Source organism: Xyrauchen texanus, chromosome 27 (genome assembly GCF_025860055.1).
Source record: "Xyrauchen texanus isolate HMW12.3.18 chromosome 27, RBS_HiC_50CHRs, whole genome shotgun sequence".
NCBI classification, from domain to species: domain Eukaryota; kingdom Metazoa; phylum Chordata; class Actinopteri; order Cypriniformes; family Catostomidae; genus Xyrauchen; species Xyrauchen texanus.
In genome coordinates, this window is record NC_068302.1 from 13,930,475 (window position 1) to 13,937,651 (window position 7,177).

The following is a 7,177-nucleotide window of genomic DNA, read 5'->3' on the forward strand; positions in this document are numbered from 1 at the left end:
ACTGCTGAGTAGAACTGTTTCAGCTGCACTGGTGGCAGGTTGAACTTCCTCAGCTGGCGAAGGAAGTACAACCTCTGCTGAGCCTTTTTCACAATGGAGTCGATGTGTATCTCCCACTTCAGGTCCTGTGAGATGGTAGTGCCCAGGAACCTGAATGACTCCACTGCTACCACAGTGCTGTTTAGAATGTTGGGGTGTTCCTCCTAAAGTCCACAATCATCTCCACTGTTTTGAGCGTGTTCAGCTCCAGGTTCTTTTGACTGCACCAGACAGCCAGCCATTCGACCTCCTTTCTATATGCAGACTCATCATCATCTCGGATGAGACCGATGACAGTGGTGTCATCTGCAAACTTCAGGAGCCTGACAGAGGGGTCCTTGGTGGTGCAGTCATTGGTGTACAGGGAGAAGAGTAGTGGGGAGAGCACACATCCCTGGGGGGAACCAGTGCTGATGGTACAGATGGTGGAAGTGAATTTTCCCTGCCTCACAAGCTGCTGCCTGTCTGTCAGAAAGCTGGTAATCCACTGACAGGTAGAGGTGGGAACAGGGAGTTGGTTTAACTTATTCCAGAGTATATCTGGGATGATTGTGTTGAAAGCCGAGCTGAAGTCCACAAAAAGGATCCTTACGTATGTCCCCGGTCTGTCCAGATGTTGCAGGATATGATGCAAACCCATGTTGACTGCATCATCCACAGACCTGTTTGCTCGATAAGCAAATTGAATGGGGTCCAGAAAGGGTCCAGTGATGTCCTTCAGGTCTCTCAAATGACTTCATGACCACAGATGCCAGGGCGACAGGTCTGTAGTCATTAAGTCCTGTGATTTTAGGTTTCTTAGGGATGGCATTCCTGTGCATTCCTGTGCAATGACTGAGTCTTGACCACTTGACCACTTGACTTGATCACTGATTACATGACCTCGTAAATACTGTCCCTTGTTCAAACATAAATTTCCCAATGTCTTCTCCCTTTCCAGATCAGAAGACCAGATGGCATTCCTGTGCAATGACTGAGTCTTGACCACTGATTATCAAAAATTTCTACAACAACTGAAAGATACGAGGAAATCAGAACAGCAGTAATTTTATTTCTTTCTTTCTGTTCTTTTTTATTTTATTTTTTTACTTACACATAAACAAATAAAGTATCCGCAAAATACCTGCATCATATCATTTTAAAGGCTGCAAACTATGAATGCTGTAAACCTCAAATCAAGGAAAAATTGAATGGCCAATTATAACATGTGTGTATAGGAACAATGAATTGTTAATGAACATATTCAAGAAAAGTTACAGGAAAATAAGTATTTGTAAAATGTGCTCATGTGATAAAATTAGAATTTTTTAAACAAGCATTTAACCTTACATTTAACCTAACTTGCCATAATTAACCCTCCAAAATACAAATGCTAATGAAAAATAAAAAACATTCAACTAAGTGCAGCTATTTTCTATTAAAATTTCGCAGTTTTGCTGGTACCAAATAGTGTATTATTATAAATCATTTAAGCACACATTGTTTCAACAGGTAAAATTAAAATCAAATTTGACTCGCTGACCAATGATATTTCAGTAAAAGGAATTATTTGCTTGATCACTTGAAAAATATGTCTGCATGAAGCCAAGAAACCCCATATTTGTGTTATATATGGAACATACTATTATAATACAATTTTGGTCAAATTATTACTCTTTTTATACATTTTTTAAGTATAATTTTTCGAATACATTTTGTATTCTTTTCAAAGATATCCATAAACTAACAAGATAAAGGCATTAAATGGTATTCCAGGTTCAACAATTAAGCACTATCAACAGCATTTGTGGCATTTTTTTATGATTTAAAGGCAGAAGTGCAAGGCTTCTAATTTTATAAAACAATACATTTTTTGACCTGTTAAAATTATTTGATCTGTAAAGTCATTTTAGGGTTTTAGAGTTTACAGTATTAAGTCATCATGGAAACAATGTTGTAAAATTGGCTATAACTTTACATACAAAAGTTTAGCAAGCGATTTTATCACACCAAAAATGTGTGTTCAATTAACTGTATCTTTTTTACTTGGCAATAATATTGGAAATGGTCAATTGTTTTTTCTAGCCAAGACCTAGCCTGAAATATATTCACTATTTCACTATTTGTGACAAGAAAAATATCTAATTTCCTTTAAGGTGTGCTTTTAGCCCCATTGTATCCTACTTGAAATTCCCTTGACTGATTTGAGAAGCTGGGAGGAAGAAGACATTTTTGTTTTGTAGCTTGTGAAAGTTCATCAAGGGTACTGCATTCTGTTTAATTGCTGATAATCTTGGTTCTCATTCAGTTGAGGTTATTCTTCATGTAATATTCTTATATTTTGGTGTGTCACCTTTAAGCTAAATACTTCACTAGATTCCCTTGCATTTGATACCTCTGATTGGTTGATCCAGTGTCATGGTAATTTGCAAATTATTCAGTAGCAGAGGATGAAAGAGTGTTATTATTGACACTCAAAGATGTTTTGGAGCTATGTCATCTGTGTTTTCTTGAGACCAAGAGTTCTGAGCATCGGCATAGACATCTTGAAATTCTCCCACAAGAGAGGCTCTTGCCTAAACAACACTTTCATGATCACCAACCTTCAGCTCATTAAAGAAGTTGGCCCACTTGTGACATTATGGACTATGAGGTTCAAAACATTACACAGCTTCTTCAAAAAGATTGTTTGGCAAAATGTGTGTTTATGGAACTGTCACAAGTTCCTGCATTCCAATAATGAGGAAGTGGCGAGCCAAGTAAATTTTTTTGGTCAATTCTTTTAATTTTCAATCGGGATCTCTCTCTACACACACACACACACACACACACACATCTGGCAGTTTGGAATGCCCTTATATCTCAATCCAGCTCTAACTGAAACACAAAACAGCTGTTAGAGATAATTTCCCCCAGTTGTCAATACTTACCACTTTCCTCTCATGGCCACACGCTCCACAGAACATCACTCGAACATGCCCCCATCTCCACAGGAACATTTTGAAATCTCTGTCTAAGAAGAATGAACAAGATTGTTGTTCGGGAATCGAGACAGTCTCACTTTTGTTGTTAGACTACAAAGTGCATGGTACAGTGAACATGTCATGATTTTTGAAAGGGGAACCACTTGAAGCATCGAAATCCTTCAACAAGACCAGCTAACAGATGTCAACCTATTGGCTGGCCTACATGGCAGGAGAATGAGTAGTGTCTCTAAAATACAACATATGCATTGCTTAAGCCCTCGTCGCACTAGCCAATTTTTCCAGCAATTTCCAGGTTTAAGCTTCATTTACGTAATCACTTGTTTTCTCAGAAAGTCAATAAAAAATATGGACAGTTGTATTTTTTTATATATATATATATATTTTTCATGTGTGTTTTTATTTCCAGTTTTCAATCTGTGTTTTTTTTAGCTTTCTGGGGCTTATTCGCACTCAGCACAATAAAGTATGACCCACCATTAATAGCAGCTGTTAAATATCCCCATCTACTGTTTAAGCCACTCTTTACATAATTTGGCTAGTGGATGAGTCCAAACCTGGTCCAAATTGACACATGCAACACTTGCAATCTTGCACATATCCACATATTCGAAATTCACATTGGAAACTGGGTCAGGGAGAGTGACACTAGCTGAGTTTCAGTTCGCAGGGTCCCTATGCAAGGATTATCTACAACTACGCCATATGACAACTAGCCCCAGTGTCCCCTATAAAATAAAATAAAAAATAAAAAAAGTAGGTGCAAATGCAAGAGGGAAAAGTCTCTTCAGGAATGAAGTTCCTCTAAAAAAAAAAAAAAATGTCCTTCCAGAAAGTCACTTCATTCACTTAAAGCTGCATATGGACATACGCATTCTACAGCAAGCCTCGAGGAGATAAATAAACAATCATTCACTCTTTAATGTTACTCTATGAATTGTATCCTAAATCACTCAAATACAATTGCTTACGTTCCCGGTACTCCTCTATTTCTTTCGGTGAGCTCCATGTGAAATGGAATCAGAGAGAGTCAAGGAAGTCGTTATGTGTGTCACCCCTCCACCATTTTGTATCAGCAAGTGTGACATACCTCCAACTGAAGAGAGCAAAATCTCAGCAAAATAGTAATCAAGTAAGACATCCTCTGCCAAAATCAAGTTGTTTGGAGTCTGTTAGTGTGACACCGGTTTAAAAGGTAAAACACTTTTTATTATGATACATTTTACAAAATTATTTAATATGATAAAATATAGAATATCTTTAATGAATTTTAAAAATTATTTTAACACGGACTTCCGGTTTCAACATGAGCGGGTAGCACGCGTTCTACGACAGCTCCGCATTAAATCCAAATAGTATTACAGTCAGAGCATCTTTTAATAATCTTTATTGTTAGGAAAGGAACAGAGTTTTGATTATAATTGATTTTTCAGTATTGTTGATTTGGGATATTCGTAGTTAAACATGCCAGCCAAACCTCGTAAAGTAGCGGATCAGGCTGTGTCCGCCTCTGACTCTGCTACAGAAGATGTGTCGGCGGAAAGTACTCAGGACGCGGGTAACGCAGCGATTCTTAGTGCAATCTCTTCTCTGCGCAGTGAAATATGCTCAATCAAATTGGATATCGGGGAGATAATAGACTCCAAGATTGAACGACTTGCTGTCTCTATACGAGGAGAGATAACAGCATTCCAACATGAGGCCAGCTCTGCGATTTCAGCTGTTAAAATCACGGTGGATGAGCATGCTTCAAAACTTGCAAGCTGGGAAACTAACGCTTCCACTTCTTCGGATACAGTAACCAAGATTGAACAAGAAGTGGGACATTTAAAGCAGGTGGTAGAGCAGCTTTCGGACAAATGCACTGACCTTGAAGGACGTAGTAGAAGACAGAACATTCACATACTACACGTCAAGGAAGGGGCCGAGTTCGGAATGAACCCAAGAGACTTTACCGTGCAACTTCTGATGGAGGCTTTATCGCTAGATAATCTGCCACTTGTTGATCATGCTCATTGCGCTTTGCGAAATCGGCCCGGGGATGATGAACCACCGCAGGCTTTCGTTCTTCAGCTACACTACACTCACGAAATGGAAGAAATTTTGCAGAAGGCGGCCAAGATGCAGCAAGTCACTTTCAAGGGGCAAAGAATCAACATCTTCCCGGATTACCCTCCAGCAATTGTAAAACGCTGTGCGCTTTTCAAACGAGCAAGGGAACTGCTGAGGGACAAACCTGGTGTCAAGTACGGTCTACAGTACCCAGCAAAATTAAGTATCTCATTCAACAGCAAGGAACATTATTTCACAGATCCAGACAAGGCCGTCAAGTTTGCAGAAAACTGTTTTGGATCTGGGTGATTGTTTTAAAGATGTCATGCATCTGAGATAAGTGCCAACAATACAACACTTTCTGAGTGTAATTATTTTGTTATGATAAGTGTAAAATTTTCATAACCACGACCCGTTACGTATCTGTTCCTTTCTTTCCTTTTGATTTTTCTATATGTTCTGAGATGTTCTTCTGAAATTCTCTACTGTGGAGCTGTGTTGATTATTGTTTGAAGGTCAACGAATACGATATTATGTTAGGTGTTTTCTAGAAATTGAATTTATCACTCATCGCTGTTCTGATACAAATTTGTTAATTTCCGATTTACCTTGTCTTGTGCCGCTGGTTCTCATTGTCAGATGACGGGGTTGTTATTTAAGTTGGTGGGTGGGCAGGGTGGGGACCTGTTTAAGATACTTCAAAGTGTTAATATGTGTGGTGATAACAATATATTAGGTCCCTAATGATGCAGAGTATGCTTTAACATCAGGTAACAGACAAGGGCTTGTTTTTGCTTCATGGAATGTGAAAGGTCTAAATCACCCTGTTAAAAGAAGTAAGGTACTTTCACACTTGAAATCACTCTCTGTAGATGTAATATTTTTTGAAGGAAATGCACTTAAAACCGGATTCCAAGGATAAGTTGAAATGCAGGTGGATAGGAAATATATATTAGTCCAATTTTTCTGTTAAAGCTTGTGGGGTCGCTATTCTAATACGAAAAGGTGTGCCATTTAAACTTGAAACCCTAAAAACAGATAAAGAGTGTTGGTGTATTATCTTGTCTGGTGAGATACATTCCTTTCCTATTACTTTAGTGAATGTCTATGCCCCAAATTATGAGGACCCAGATTTTTTCAAGAAAGTGTTGGCTCTTTTCCCAAATATGTCTCAAATGAATCTCATCGTGGGGGGGACTTTAATTGGGTCCTAGATGTGTACTTGGACAGGTCATCTTCTAAAAGAGCCCCTCACTCTAATTCAAGAAACGTTTTTAAATGCATTTATTAATAACTCTAATTTAGTGGATATATGGAGACTTTTTCACCCCACCGAGAGAGATTATACTTTTCACTCACAAGTTCATAATGTATACACACGCATTGATTACTTTCTGGTAGAAAACAAATTCATTTCCAATGTCTTGAATAATAAGATCCATGATATACTAATTTCAGATCATGCTCCTGTCACATTTGAACTTCTGCTTAATAATCTAACATCTTCACTTCCTGTATGGAGAATGGATCCTCGATTGTCAATGATCCTAAATTAAAAAAATTTCAAGCTTACACAATTGGAAATATATTTTGTTATCTCATATCAGGGGTCCAGAAATAAACTGTATAAAGCAAAAATTTTAGAGTTAGGGAAACAAATTCATCAATTAGATAAGGAAAATGGACAAAATCCCTCATTAGAAACATAAAAAGATTTTTTACAGTTAAGATATGAGTACAATAAAATCGTTTCAGATAAATTAAGTGTAAAGAAGTCAATGGAAAGGAGGAGGCGAGAACTGGCTTTTGAATATAAATAATAGTTTAATATGAAACTTAAACAGAAGACACAAACACACATGACGGACATGTCTGTAAACTATCTCTCTCTCCCGCACAATCCTCCACAGTCAGCCTTTATCCCTCTCGGAGGCTTGATTAGCCTGATAAGGGACCTGGTGTGTATTATCACGACCCGGCCCCGCCCTCTGCCCTGCCACATTAACTAAATCATTCCTCTTCACTAAACAGAAATATTTTGAATTCGGGGAAAAGCCACATAAATTGCTTGCGAGGCAGTTATGTAAATTAGAAAGTGATAAGACAATTCATAAGATCAAGAC